Genomic DNA, 14,661 nt, shown 5'->3' on the forward strand with positions numbered 1-14,661 from the left:
CATGTCCATGTGACAATCTCATGCGGGTCATCCAGTAACTCGTTCCAAACGAGAACCCATGATTGTGATTTGCATCCAATGCACATGATCATAATCATCTATCACACATCATGCTGGTCTTAATTCATCATTGTTCCCACAATGATAACTGACCAGGGAGTTTAGAATCATCTGCAATGATTCAAGGATATTTACCGTAATATAACAAACATGCTAATCATATAACGGGAAAAGTAATGCATTCATAAACCAATGAATCAATACATAGTCAAAATGTCATATCACGGATCATCGTAGAGCATTATAACCAACAATTTTGGCAACCAAAGACATATTACATCAGTCTTCTTGCCCATACACACCCGAACAAAACTCGGTAGTCGAAAGAAAGCACCAACACATACTAAACGTCGCTAGAGCCCTCTTATTTTAGTCCAATGTCTCTCTTCCATACTGGGGAGAATGTGTTAAAACTGCGGTTTATCTAATAAATCGCATTGCGACACCTCTCATTGATCACATTTCTCCTTATCAGAAACTGACCTAAAAAATACCAAACTACTCTCACCTAAGAACCTTTAGTTGCCTCTGTTATGTGTCTACACTTCCAAAAGACCGCCATAAATTCACTCCCCGTGCGTCGCCATGTGTGTTTCTTGGTTACCCTCCCAATGTTAAAGGCTACCGCACTCCTGGATACTAATATCATATCGATCTCTCGAAATGTCAACTTCAATAAAACAATATTTCCATTTCAGCAGACCACTATGTCTTCTGAAACTATTGATTTCTTTCCTACATCCCCATTTCATTATTATCTTTATGATACACCAACTTCTTTTCCAATCACACCTTCCTCTATTTCTCCAATTCATTCAGATTATGTTTCTTCTCCTACTTCTCATATTCTTTCAGATTCTGTTTCTTCTCCTCCTTCGAAATCTAAAAATTCGAAGGAATCTTCTGAACCTTCTGCTATAGTTGCTCCTCATAGAATACTTCGCAAATCACAGCGTCATTGTCAACCCCCTTCCTATCTAGCAGACTACCACTGCTATTTCTTACAAAACCATCAACCCCCCATCAAAGTTCCAACTCTTTATATCTCGTATCTTCTTATCTATCCTATACTCACCTAAACAATCCATACAAATAGTTTGCCTTATCCATTCTTATAGAACCCGAACCTAAGACCCATAAACAAGCGTTGTTGTCCGAGGTTTGGAAATCGGCCATGAAAAGTGAGTTAGATGCTCTGACTCGAACTCATACTTGGGATATTTGTCCATTGCCTCCTAACAAGCATCCTATGGGGTGCAAATGGATTTTTAAAGTGAAGTACAATGCAGATGGTAGCATAGAGAGACACAAAGCAAGGTTGGTTGCTAAGGGATTTACCCAAATTGAAGGCTTGAACTATCTTGACACCTTCAGTCCGGTTGCGAAGATGACCACAGTTCGATTGATCCTTGCTCTAGCAGCCTCGTAGAACTGGATTCTTTCTCAAATGGATGTCTCGAATGCATTCCTCAATGGCGATCTTTCCGAAGATATTTACATGACACTACTACTGGGATATTCAGAAATTCAGGGGGGAAGCAGTAACCTAATCTTGTTTGTCGACTGCGAAAATCTATCTATGGCTTGAAACAAGCCTCACGACAATGGGACCTCAAACTATCAGGTGTTTTGGTTGCCGTTGGTTTCGTCCAATGCAGTTCTGATAATTCACTCTTTGTCCAACATTCAGGCAAAACGATCACTGCAGTTCTGGTGTATGTGGATGATTTGCTAATAACCGACAATGATGCTGATACGATTTGTCGTACTAAGATCACTCTACAACAATCATTTCAGGTCAAAGATCTTGGAGACCTTCGCTACTTTTTGGGTATCGAGATTGCTGGATCTCCCTCTGGCATACATCTCTGCCAACGAAAATACACTTTGGAGCTACTTGAAGAGTATGGCCTTCTGGGTTGTAAACCAGTGAAAACACCAATGGACATGAAGTCGAAGCTTGATCAAAATTCTAGGGAACTGCTAACGGATTCTTCTTACTATCGTCAGCTGATTGGGAAGTTAATATATCTCTCAGTGACTCGGCCAGACATATCCTTTGCTGTCCAGAAATTGAGTCAATACATGGCTGCACCGAGGTCTGATCATTTATCTGCTGCTTACAGAGTCATAAAATACCTGAAACTTGCTCCTGCTCAGGGTCTTCTGTATTATGCAAACTCTTCACTCAGTTTCAGCGCATATTCGGACGCCGCTTGGGCGTCTTGCCCAGATTCAAGACGATCAATTACTGGTTACTGCGTTTTTCTTGGAACCTCGATGATTTCTTGGAAAGCCAAGAAACAAGCTACAGTTTCTCGTAGCAGTATCGAGTCAGAATATCGTGCACTAACCTAGACATCGTGTGAACTGCTATGGTTATCTTCCCTCTTCACTGAGCTGAAGCTCCCTTGTTCCAAACCCTACAATATATTTTGTGTTAATCAATCGACATTGCACTTGACGACGAACCCGATACATCATGAGCGCTCAAAGCACATTGAGCTACACTGCCACTTCTTACGTGATCACATTCTCTCTGGTACACTAAAACTCCTTCATGTGTCTTCGCAAAATCAAGTTGCGGATTTACTCACGAAGCCTTTGTTCACTGATCAATTTCACTACCTTTTATCCAAGATGGGGATATATAATTTGTATTCTCCATCTTGAGGTGGAGTTTTAACCGTCACGTGATTATGTTTTCGATTTGGTTGAGAATCAGTACGATCTGTTATGTCAGAAACATGTACATGGTGGTTTATGCTGACTTTGCATTCGATAATTGTATAAACTAGAGCATAGGTTTAGAGGTCTATAGAGATACTTTTATTCTTTTTGCAATTTGTATATATACAGGATGTAATCGAGATTTGGAGTAATACAAGGAAAAATTTCTGAATCTACAATCTCTTTGCTCAAAGTTCTTCGAAGCTTTCTCAGAAAAGTTGAAAAATTAATGGTCAAGAATTAAAGACAAATATAGTTATACTTTTTTACAACTAATTTATATATAAAAAAATAGGTAGTAAATAGTAAAACGATAAATGTGTATCTATTTAATTTTGAAAAAAAATCATTCGAATTTGTTGGATGTTTCTATCCGAGATACTGAAAATATCCGAGAAGATTATGATATTTAGGTTAGCTTTTATTTTTTATATTATATATATATATATATATATATATATTAATTAAATAAGATCTTGCAATTGTTTTTCATGTCTATGCAAATAAATATTGTAATCTTTTATTTTAAATAATGAAAATTTTCTAATATGTTTCCACCAAATCTCTATTATGGTAGCAGAGTCTAACAACTAAACATCATTTAGGATCTCTAAGTATAACTATTTTCTCAATAATTTGAACCCAAACAATTGTTTCATGTCTCTTTATATAAATAAGATATGTTACCATAGTTTTTTTCGCAAGTCTCCAACATTTTTCCACCAAATTTTTATTAGTTTCCTATATTCAGCACACAAAAAATATATACAATATTAAAAAAAAAAAATCATTGTGGAACGTATTGAAATAAAATTCATCTAGGTTTAGATTCAACTTCGTGTAAACAAAAAATGAGGATTGGGCCTAAGTAGTATAGGCCCATTAATAATATGGGTTTAACCCGAATAAGATTATGGGCCAAGGCCCATATAAGTGAGTGGGTAAATTCAAGTTGAAGATGAGCGCATTGCCTTTTCTTCACGAATTTTTTTTTTAAAAAAAAGCGACCGAGGAATATTAAAATTTATATCTATATATAAAAAAGTTGGATTTGAAGGCTGGTGGTGAAGCACCTCATCATCTATTTGGCATCCACTTGGCTGTTTTCTTAATTTTTATTGGTCATTTAGCCTATTCATTAGTCCACCACATTTATGATTAAAGTAAATGGTATTTATTGTAATTTTACCAAAAAAATTATATACATGGGGAATTTGAATCAACATATCAATATGATAGAATTAAATGACGATAAAGTTTTAATTAATTACAGTTATTAGCACAACAAAGTTAAAAATTAGAACAAAAAAGGTGACAAACTAATCATTAATCCTATTAATTAGCAATTATATCTGCTCTTTTTCTAATTAATTCCAATTTGATGTATTATTGTGTCATCATTTCCTTTTGCACCTCTTATTCGTTGATCTTTGGGTCCATATGTGTTTTTTGGTTAATTTGTTTTTTGTTATGCTGTTGCACAGGTCATGCTCAACAATATTGAAGACTTTCCGACGTTTCTATGAAAAGGTGACATTGAGATGTGTTCATTTCTGTTTATTCGTTGATATTGGCTGGCACTCACAACGTCTTCTTTTGGAAATGGGGAAGTAAGTGAGTGACCCATCATGTCTTTTTGTATCTTTGATGGTATTGTTACAACATATGCTTTTGTAATTTTTTTTACAAGAGTTACTTCAATTTCTCAACGGAAACGCACACGAGTTCAATTTCTCAGATCCGGTGTGACATTATAATTTTTACTACATCAAACAAATCTCATTGCCATGTAAAAAAAATTACCAAATTGGTTAATTTATAAAAAATTAAAAATAAATAAATTAAAATTTGATTTTAAATAAAATAAAACCTGTATCTAATATAAAGAAACAAAAGTTTAATTTTTTTTTTAATTTTTTTTAGGATTCAGAAAATCGTACGCCGAATAAGTCAATGTTGGAAGCGTCGAGTTTACACTATGCTCGCTAGAGCTCCTCCATTCTACGACGAGACGGTGGAGGAGATATTCAAAGTTGTGATCCGTTGGAATCTCCGGATTCCTCCGAAGATTTTCCGGGGGATTTCTTCTTCTACGAAAGATTTTTTGAGAAAGATAATTTGTAAGGATGTTGGATAAGGACTAAGTAAGCCTCTTCAGTATTTTTTTCCTCTTCTCTGCTTTCCGAATTTTGCTCAGACATGTGTTTCTGTTAAATTCTCTTTATATGTGTTATGTGCTAGAATTTTCTCATTTCATTAAATCTCTCTTCTTGGTTTTGAATGAATTTTTCTCATGTGGGTTTCAATAGTTTTCGCTCTTACAATAAAATTCGATATATAAAGGATCCAAATTTATACATGTCAAGTGCTTTTCTTGACAAATACTTCACAATTACCTATCATTTGGAGCCGTCGTTTCTTCAAAAATTAGAAAAAAAGAAACTGAATTTAATGGAATTGAATAGACTTTTATTTTTACAGACTTTGCAACAAAGATAGTAAAATTATTCTTCTTATTCTTTTCATAATACTTCTTTTATATCTACATTGTGTTATTTTTTCTATACGTGAAGCCGGTTGAAATCTACGTGGAGTAATTGAGTACTCCACACTTTGGTTACAGTTACCCATATCCTGGCTTTTGGTCAAATTTTGTTATTTTATAAAAAGATTTTTAAAAATATATTATTTAATATTTTTACTGTCTAATTTTGATTTCTATTTAATTTGCATCCTGTTTTTATTACAATATTAAAATTTATTTGTAAAGTTATATATTCGATTAATTTGATTTTAAAATTTATCCAATTATGTGTTAGATAGGATTTTATTTATATTCAATCAATTTAAAAAAAAGATGTAGATGTTGATATATAAATCGAAAGATTTTTTTCCTAATATAAGATTTTATTGAATTTTCCATAAATATGTAACCGTTAGATAAATGTCAAAACTGAAAATCTCCAATCTTTTGGCGTTGACGAGTCATGGTACAATTGTCATTTAATTCTTGACAAACACGTTGTCTTCGATTATTGATCATTTTTGGGTAAGAAAGGGAAAAGAGAGAGATAGAGATGAGAAAAACATCTTAGCCAAAGGAGCAAGAAAGTTGATGGTGCAGCTTGCGTTGGAGACGATATTGTGGTTGTGGTTAACATTCAAAGTAAAATTATGAATAAAAACATAAACAATATGTAAAACATATGATAAATAAGAAAATTTCAAGAGACTAAAAACATGAATTCAAATGAACATAAAAACTCATATTCATTTTTTTTAATAAAAATTATATTACAAATTTGATATAAAAAAACTATATGACTTGCTAAAATTATAAAATAGGAAAAACAACAACAACAGAGAACGTAAAATTGAGATATGTCTAATATATATATATATATATATATATTAAAAATAGATGAAAAAAATACATATATGTCAATGTAATATCAATATTACATAAATTATGGGGTAACATTGACCAATTATGGGGTAAGTAATGGACTAACTCTTTCATCTCTTCTCTTCTTTCTCTCATGGGTTTAATAGGTTATTTTTCATCTCTTGATTGATGTGGTTCATTGTAGGTTAACACTATGGCAGTAAAATATAACATAAAATGTGATGATGGTGATGGTGATGATACGTTTGTCTGCTTGGATGCTGTCATCCAGGATGTAGAAGAGGTTAAGGACAAAGTCTATATATTGGAAATGTAAATTTCTACTTTAATATTTCATATAATTTTTCTACGATCTAAGTTTACATTGATTGTCCAATATGATATGATCATCATTTGGCGGAATGTTCGTTGATATTAAAAGTTTTAGGCACTAAAATTTGTAAAAAGTATTAGTTAGATATTAAACGTGTTAGAAAGAAGTTTGCTACTTTGACGAAAGCTCAAAATTGAGATCTTATGGTCAACCCGATGCATATTGCATATATATATATAAAAGTAAACTCCATAAAAATTACTCAATTTGAAAATGGTTGGAAAACTAATTCCTCAACTTGTAATCTAGAAAAAAAAATCATCAAAGTGCAAATCATGTCATTAGAATGTCTGAACTGGCAAACCAGTGCCAATTAAATTTTTGATCAATCGTTAACCATCATTTCTATTAAATGTTGTCCTACATGACATTCCACGTCACAATTAATTGTCACATCATCAATCTCTGAATTAAATAATGGAAGCAAATTAAATCAATAAACGAAATCGATTTCATGAATCGATTTATTAAAAAAACCCTTAACTTGAATCTATTTACCTGAGAATATTTTGGGTTATTCGAATCTGTTAGACAACATGAATTTGAATTTGATATAAATGGTTTGATTTTTTTTTCAAGTGAAGATGAGTTATTTTCTGGGTTGTTAAATTGTTTTTTATAATGAAATTAAAAATATATAGCTTGAAAATAAGAATTAAAAAATACAGACATTCCTCTCGCTTCATCTATTGCAAAATTTGAAAAATCAATCTATAATATCCAAAAAGTATAGCATAACAAATTATTTAAAAAACTATTGTTCAATCCCGCAAACAAATATAAAACAAATAGGAGAGAATAATGATTCATCTCGTGAGAAAATACAGAAAAAAATAAAAGATAGAATAGAAGAAATTTGATGTTAAGTTGTAATATATATGAACCAATTCCACTGAATGATATTATTTTTGAATTTGTTTGTCATAGGATTTTTTGTTTTCAACCGAAAGAGATAGAAGTTGAAGAATAATAAGTCGGACCCAGAGATGACGTTGAAGAAGTCGAAGACCACGGAGATACAAGTCGAACCCAGAGATGAGGTCGAAGAAATCACAAGTCGATGAAACCCAAGGAGAGATAGAAACCAAAGAAGACACGAAATGGAAGAAGTCGACAGAGAGGGAAAACCGAAGAAGAAAATCCAAAGAAGAAGACAGAACCAAAGAGGTCCAAGAAGAGAGGCGGTTAGGGTTCAATCGAGGATATGGAAGAAATATTAAGATTTTATTTAGGAGAGAATTTTATGGGTTTTTATTTTTTAAATAAACGGTTAGTCCTAGACCGTTTTAACAAATCGATTTCATTTGCCGGTTTAATTTTTATCAGGTATTTAATTTAGGAACTGACGTGGTAATTAATTCTGACACAGAATATGACGTGGAATACCATGCATGATGATATTTAACAGAAATGATGGACAAAATTGGTCAAAATTTTAATTTGGTATTGTTTTACAAGTTCAGACATTCTAATGACACATTTGCAAATTGAGGATTTTTTTGTACACTACAGATTGAGAAATTAATTTTCGAACCATTTGCAAGTTGATGAATTTTTATGGACTATATACTGTATAGATTTGTAAAATTTTGTTCTTTTTCATTTTTTTTTAACATGACAGTGTTAGATGATAAGATGTACAGTATGATTGTCTAATCATATATACATACATATAAGTGTATATATGCATGTGTATAAAAATGTATATGTATATATATGCATAAATGTGTATCATATATACGTATATAGAAATATGTATATATGTATATACGTATATGTGTATATACGTATACGTGTATGAGTATACATATTAGTTGACTTTCTCTGCGGTGAGTATTTTTCCTCTTGCAACATTGCCCTAATCATAACCTTTAAGTGGATAAGAATTAAAATGTTTAGATGGTCTACTTGACCATTGGATTTGATGACACAAAGCTAAATCGGGTCACTAATAATATCATTACCATTTTGCATTATAAGGCAAGAAACATCTTCAGTCGTTGGTATCATAAACTCGTGTTTCGATGAGTTTTAAAAGCTCTTTTTTGGTCATCAAAAAAATTTTCATTCATATTCATGCAACGCAAGTCAAAGAATATATATACAAAGAAGAATGTCAATTTCATTAAGTCTACCTAACATATAAAAAATATATACAGATTATTAATAATTTTAATGAAACAATATGGCTATATTAATATTTTATAATTATTATTTCTATAGCCATCAACAAAAAATGTTGTATTTGAAAGTTTTTAAAGAGTTTGGGTATTTATATGGAAGTTTTGAAAAGTTCAGATATTGATTTGGGAGTTTTATAGTTCAGGTATTTATTTGAAAATTTTGTAAAAGTTCAGGTATTTATATGTGATTAGCCGAAAATATAAATCCAATTTCATTAGATATCAGGATGCAAAGTTTTTCACTCCATCAAAATGTGATTTTTTATTTTATAATCTAATTATATAAATAGTTGTGTTTAAAGGATTGTGGTGAAATCATCATCTCATCATCCTACATGAATTTTTTTTATTGGTCCATAAAGATATTTATTAGCTACATCTAATTTAAAACTTCATTTACTTTAAAAAATATATTTATAAAAAATATTAGGAGACAATATAATAAAAAAAAAATACTATATTATTATAGTTTAAAACATTAAAATATTTTTTAAAAAAGATTGTGAGATAATATAAGAAAAATAATACCACAGTATTACAGTTTAAAAGTTAAATATTTTTAAAGATTAGGAGACAATATAATAACAAAATATTAACATATTATTATAATTTAAAATTTTATCTTTATTATATAAAGTCTATTATATAAATAAAGAGTTGTTCAATTCTTCTTGGCCAAAAATATTATAATTATTTTATAAGTGTCAACAAATTATTGCAATTTAAAGAGTAAAAAACGTATACAAAAGACGTGGCCAATAATATTCATTATGTCACTACTAGAAACAACGGTTGTAAAAATATTTATTAGTCACTAATTAGCATAATGTGGGGCACAATGAAGAGGTTATGGCAGTTTTTTCAATTTTTATTGGGTTTAAACGTATTTATTATTTATAATTAGAAAAGGTTGTATCTTCATTATATATACATAAAAAAAAAAAGAAACGAAATAGATGTTTTGGATTAAATAGGGTAATTGATGATAGTTCATGGTGTAAAAATCTTTACTATATGAAAAAACGATAATAATGCTTTGGAAATAAAAACGAGTTTAGAATTGTAAAATTTGCAGACAACAATCTCTCCCTCACGGTAAGTTCTCAATTTCGTTATTTTCATTCTCATCTCATCCTAGGAGGTTACAGCTATGACGCCGATGGAGGTGGATGTGAGAAGTAGGATAGAGCGCGAAGCGGAGGGTATTATCAAAATTCTAACTCAGAGGATAACTTACGATGACCCTCAACCTCTTGCTGATCCATTCATGGATTCAGCGAGGAACTGAATACCAGTGTGGGAGGTCGTCGACTGTGACGCAAGCTGAACTTGAAGATTTTTTAATGGTGATAAAGATCTACGTTATAAGACACTCACATAATACGAAGCAACTAATAAAAAAATAATATGGGAATTTTTTGTAGGTATGACTTCGACTTTGTGAAAGATGAGGCTTTGGATGGATGGTACGAGTGGGTTAAATTGAAGCCCTCAATAATACGAATCATCTCATCTCCCTTCAACGCATTTCCAAGACCACTATTATAGATTATATCCTAATAACCACTTTGTAAAATCCTCTTCTTTTAACTTAAAAACGAGTAGATAAAGATATTTCTATACGATTTATTTAGTTATCTAATTTATTTATCGCATTCAAATATTCTAAAAAAGAAAACTATCTATATAAAAATTAAATATATAATAACCACATTTTCCATTAGAGTTTGATATCAAAATTCTCCAATTTTTTTAAAGCATGTACAAAAAAGTTTTTTAGGATTCGCAACAAAGAAATGGTCAACCTCAATCATAAATCTTTTCATACCAATCCCTTTGCACGCCTTTCTCCATGCCGCTGCAAGTTGTTCCTACTTGAACGCAGAAGAGCGTGGTACAAAACCAAAATAAGTGATCACGACATTTCACCAAAATCCTATTTTGGAAAAACGATCGATACACTTAGTATCCATTTGGTTTATAATCCATATTATTTATGCATAAAACATTTTCTAAATTTTATTTACTAAATAAAAACATAAAAACAAATAACTTTTCGATTCATGAGATTCTATTTGATTGGATTATATTCAAATTTTATTGTACTTTCTTTCTTTTATTCAGTTTGAATTTTTTAAAAATTATTGCCATTTAATTTTTATAGAAAATTGTATTAAATTGTTTAGTATGAAATATCATCATCATTATTATTATTATGTGAATATATACATAAAAATATAGAAAAATCTGACCTATTATATTGATTAAACATATAGTTCACCGTGAAAAATATAAAAAATTAGTATTCAGCATATATATAAAAATAATTTTATAATATAATAATATAATGATATCTATATTCCTTTATCTTCTCTTTCCTCCATATAGATCAATATATGCCTTTTGTTATCTTTATATCAATAATTTTTTAAAATAAAAAAGTATTTAAATTGACAATGAAAAATAATAAACCGCGCATCGCGCGGTTCACACCTAGTATATATTAATAAAGAAATTTAAAGGAATCTGGTAATGACACATCATTCTCCACCTCATCATTTATATAGCTGAATTTTTAAATTTCATTGGTCATTTAAAATTTTTCTTTAGTTAAATATCATTTAATAAATATTTTAAATTATGGTATAGTAAAAAGTCTTCAAAAATTATGATTTTAATATTTCTTAATTCTCATTTGTTATAAAAATCATGTTAAAATAAAAAAATAGATTTTTTCCATCTTTATTATATAAAAATCTATTTTGGCCTAAATTTTAAATATTAAATTTAACCCTCAACTTATCTTACTCTGCCATTAAATCTGTATATGAAATCATTAGGATTACAATTGATAATAATATAAACAATCGAGATAAAATATAGCAAAATTATTATTATTAAAGAAAAAATTACAACTGAGAATTCTGAAAATAAGTATACACAGTGATATACTTCAACTCGAAATTGCTACGACTAGTAAACAATATAAAATGAAAAGTTGATAAGCTCTCTTGTTCTTCTTCACGTCGAATCGTGGATTCGAGAGCTTGATCCTTTCTCTCAGGAAGAACATCGGGATCGGTACATCGCTCGGCGACGGAGAACGGTTTGTCGTAACCGAACCAGCGAACAACTCCAAGTTTCTCTTCTTCTTCTTCGTCGTATCCTCCTCACTTGGAACAGGAGCTTCTTGAACGGCGTCGACAGTTGGATTAGGGTTTGTTGTGACCGAATTAGCAAACATCTCAGAGTTTCTCTTCTTCGTCTTCTCATCCTCCTCACTTGGAACACGAGTTTCTTGAACGGCGTCGGCAGTTGGATTAGGGTTTGTTGTAACCGAACCAGCAATCAACTCCGAGCTTCTCTTCTTCGTCTTCGCCTTCTCCTCCTCCTCAATTGGAACAGGAGTTGCTTGAACGACGACGTCGGAAGTTGGATTAGGGGTTGTTGTGACCGAATTAGCCAACAATTCCGAGTTTCTCTTCTTCTTCTTCTTCTTCGTTTCCTCCTCACTTGGAACAGGAGGGTCCTGAACGATGTCGGAAGTTGGGTTAGGGTTTGTTGTAACCGAACCAGCAATCAACTCCGAGCTTCTCTTCTTCGTCTTCGTCTTCTTCTCACTTGGAACGACGTCGGGAGATGGATTAGGGTTTGAACGGGACAATTTTGGATGTCGGGATGCAAGTGAAGATGCATCGGGTCTCGGTCTCGAGAAACGGCGATGATGATCAAAGGGGATATCTTCATGGACGTGGACGAAGGAATCTCGAAACATGAGGCGAAAGCCAAAGGAGCATGGGACGAGGTAGGCGTCGCGGACGAGGAAAGTATGCGTAATAGCCATCGTCTTCATCATATCTGATGACGAAATCTTGCTTCTGCTTCTGCTTTTGGGTCGATGAGCAATTGAACGAGGCATTGCAGGTGGAGGGGTGTCGGTATTTATATGCGTTTTCTTCTTCATCCCTTCTTCCGCACGGATTGGACATGAACCGACGCGTATAGCGTCATTTCCTTTTGTGAAAAAGGAAAATTCTATCACTACGATTATAGATATATTTCATTTTTTAACGACCAATAGAATCAGACTGTAGGTTTCCATAAAATATGGGATCTAGAATCTCCTCTCCTGAATGGATTTTTTTTCCTTTTCTTATGAAATGGTAACAAGGACTTAAGAAGGTGGGATTGGATTTGTGACCATTTTCCTCTCTCATAGAATTGAATTTCCACACAAGTTATAAGTTTATTTATTTAAAAAAAAATTGGTACACTCTCCATTGTCACAATTATTTGCCGTGTTGCAAAGATTTTGGATTCGATGAGATAGAATCTTAATTCGATATAACCCATCAAATCTTACTCGTTCTTACGAACGTTTATTTAATGTAACAAAAAAGCATTTCCCTTTTTTTGTTGTTAAAAAAAAAGCTAAGGGAAACCTAAAAAGGCGACCGACTTTGTCTGGTAGGGACAAAACTCCGATCACAAAGCCTTGGTTTCTCTGTCTTTGTTGGAGACTTTCAAGCGTTCTTCGATCCACGTCTTTCCAAATTCCCCCTTTTTTTTATTCCTTAATAAAAGCTGAAGCTTTTAATCACAAGCTCTCACCTTTTCTCAGATGAGGCCTCTTTGGATCCAATCTTCTCCGTTCCAGATTCGTAATTTCCAGACCCACCACGTTTCCTTTATAGAGGTCTCTAATGGCGGCCGTTTCCGGACACTTGATTGTTTCCAAGGTTCCTACATGTTCCACATTAGTCGCTCACTCGCAAAAACAAGCGGTGTGTTTGGATTTTCTGTCTCGTACCTCTCAATCTGGACACGGTTCGATTTCTGGGTTTGCTCATTCGTTTCTTTTTTCTGCAGATATTTGGTTCCGAGGTGAAGTTGAGATAAACTGAGGAAACCCAGCTGAGATTTTTAGCCCTTTTCAGGTAATTCAGCGGTTGATGAACTTTTCTTGTCGGATTCTTGTAAGAATTTGAAGTTTTTATCTCTCTCTGATCGTCGGAATGGGGAATAAAGAGTTTGTCACCTGAGTAGCGATTCTGTTATGGCTTCAGAAATTCGTTCAATTTTGGATGCTGCTTCTGTGGTGTTTAAATTGTTACTTTGCAGATGTAGAGTTCTGATCCTTTAGTGATTTTGGATTTGTTCTATTGCTTCTGTGTTAGTTTAGGTTTTCTATTTAGTTATTTTGGATTGGTGTCATGGCTGATATCCTTTCCTCTGAGTGTTGGCTAAGTGGCTCTGCTGCATTTCGATATCGCAAACAAGGCAATGTGCTTTTTAGAAATTAAGCATACTTGAGCATTATTTAGCTTCTTTCCTTCAGAGCATTAACCAAAAGTGGACTAGAAAAGTATGCAAGGCTCACTTTATTTAGTTGTTGGATTCATTCTGGTTACCGCATCTTATGTTAAGCCATTTGCTGTTTACTTATTGATTAGATTTTCTTCCATGAAATTCAGATATATAGAGATTTTATGATCTACGTCTTTTGGAGGAAGTTAACTGCCTTTTGCTTTAACTTTCGGAATATCTTGTAGTTTTAACTGTTTGTTGTCTGGATAAGGGATTCGTTGCTAACGGTTTAAGGAACAGTTTCTGGTGATTGCTTGTGCAGACTCTAGGGTCTGTCCTTCCATTATTCTAGGATTTCAGCCGGGAGAGGCCTTCACAGTTAGGAATATTGCGAATTTAGTACCTGCGTATGAGGTATTGAAAAAAAATCCTTTTAGACTGTTGTGTTTTCTCCATGTTGGTATACCTTTCCCAGAAACTTGATGTCATCACTTGTTTCTCTGTTGCTGTTTCAGTCTGAGCCTTCAGAAACAAAAGCTGCTCTCGAATTTTCCGTTAATTTCCTTAATGTGAGTAGTTCTGACTTATAAGCTTCATTAATG

General features: G+C 32.5%; 1 long non-coding RNA gene across 1 annotated transcript; it reads left to right on the plus strand.

Annotated features, from left to right (window-relative positions):
* Positions 1-13,233: 13,233 nt before the first annotated feature.
* Positions 13,234-14,605, plus strand: LOC104801414. Its single transcript, XR_769884.2, has 4 exons — positions 13,234-13,536; positions 13,622-13,689; positions 14,360-14,473; positions 14,575-14,605. It is a non-coding gene; the product is annotated as an uncharacterized LOC104801414 (long non-coding RNA).
* The last annotated feature ends 56 nt before the right edge of the window (positions 14,606-14,661 follow it).

This window comes from Tarenaya hassleriana, unplaced genomic scaffold (assembly GCF_000463585.1).
Source record: "Tarenaya hassleriana unplaced genomic scaffold, ASM46358v1 Cleome7, whole genome shotgun sequence".
In the NCBI taxonomy this organism is placed as follows: domain Eukaryota; kingdom Viridiplantae; phylum Streptophyta; class Magnoliopsida; order Brassicales; family Cleomaceae; genus Tarenaya; species Tarenaya hassleriana.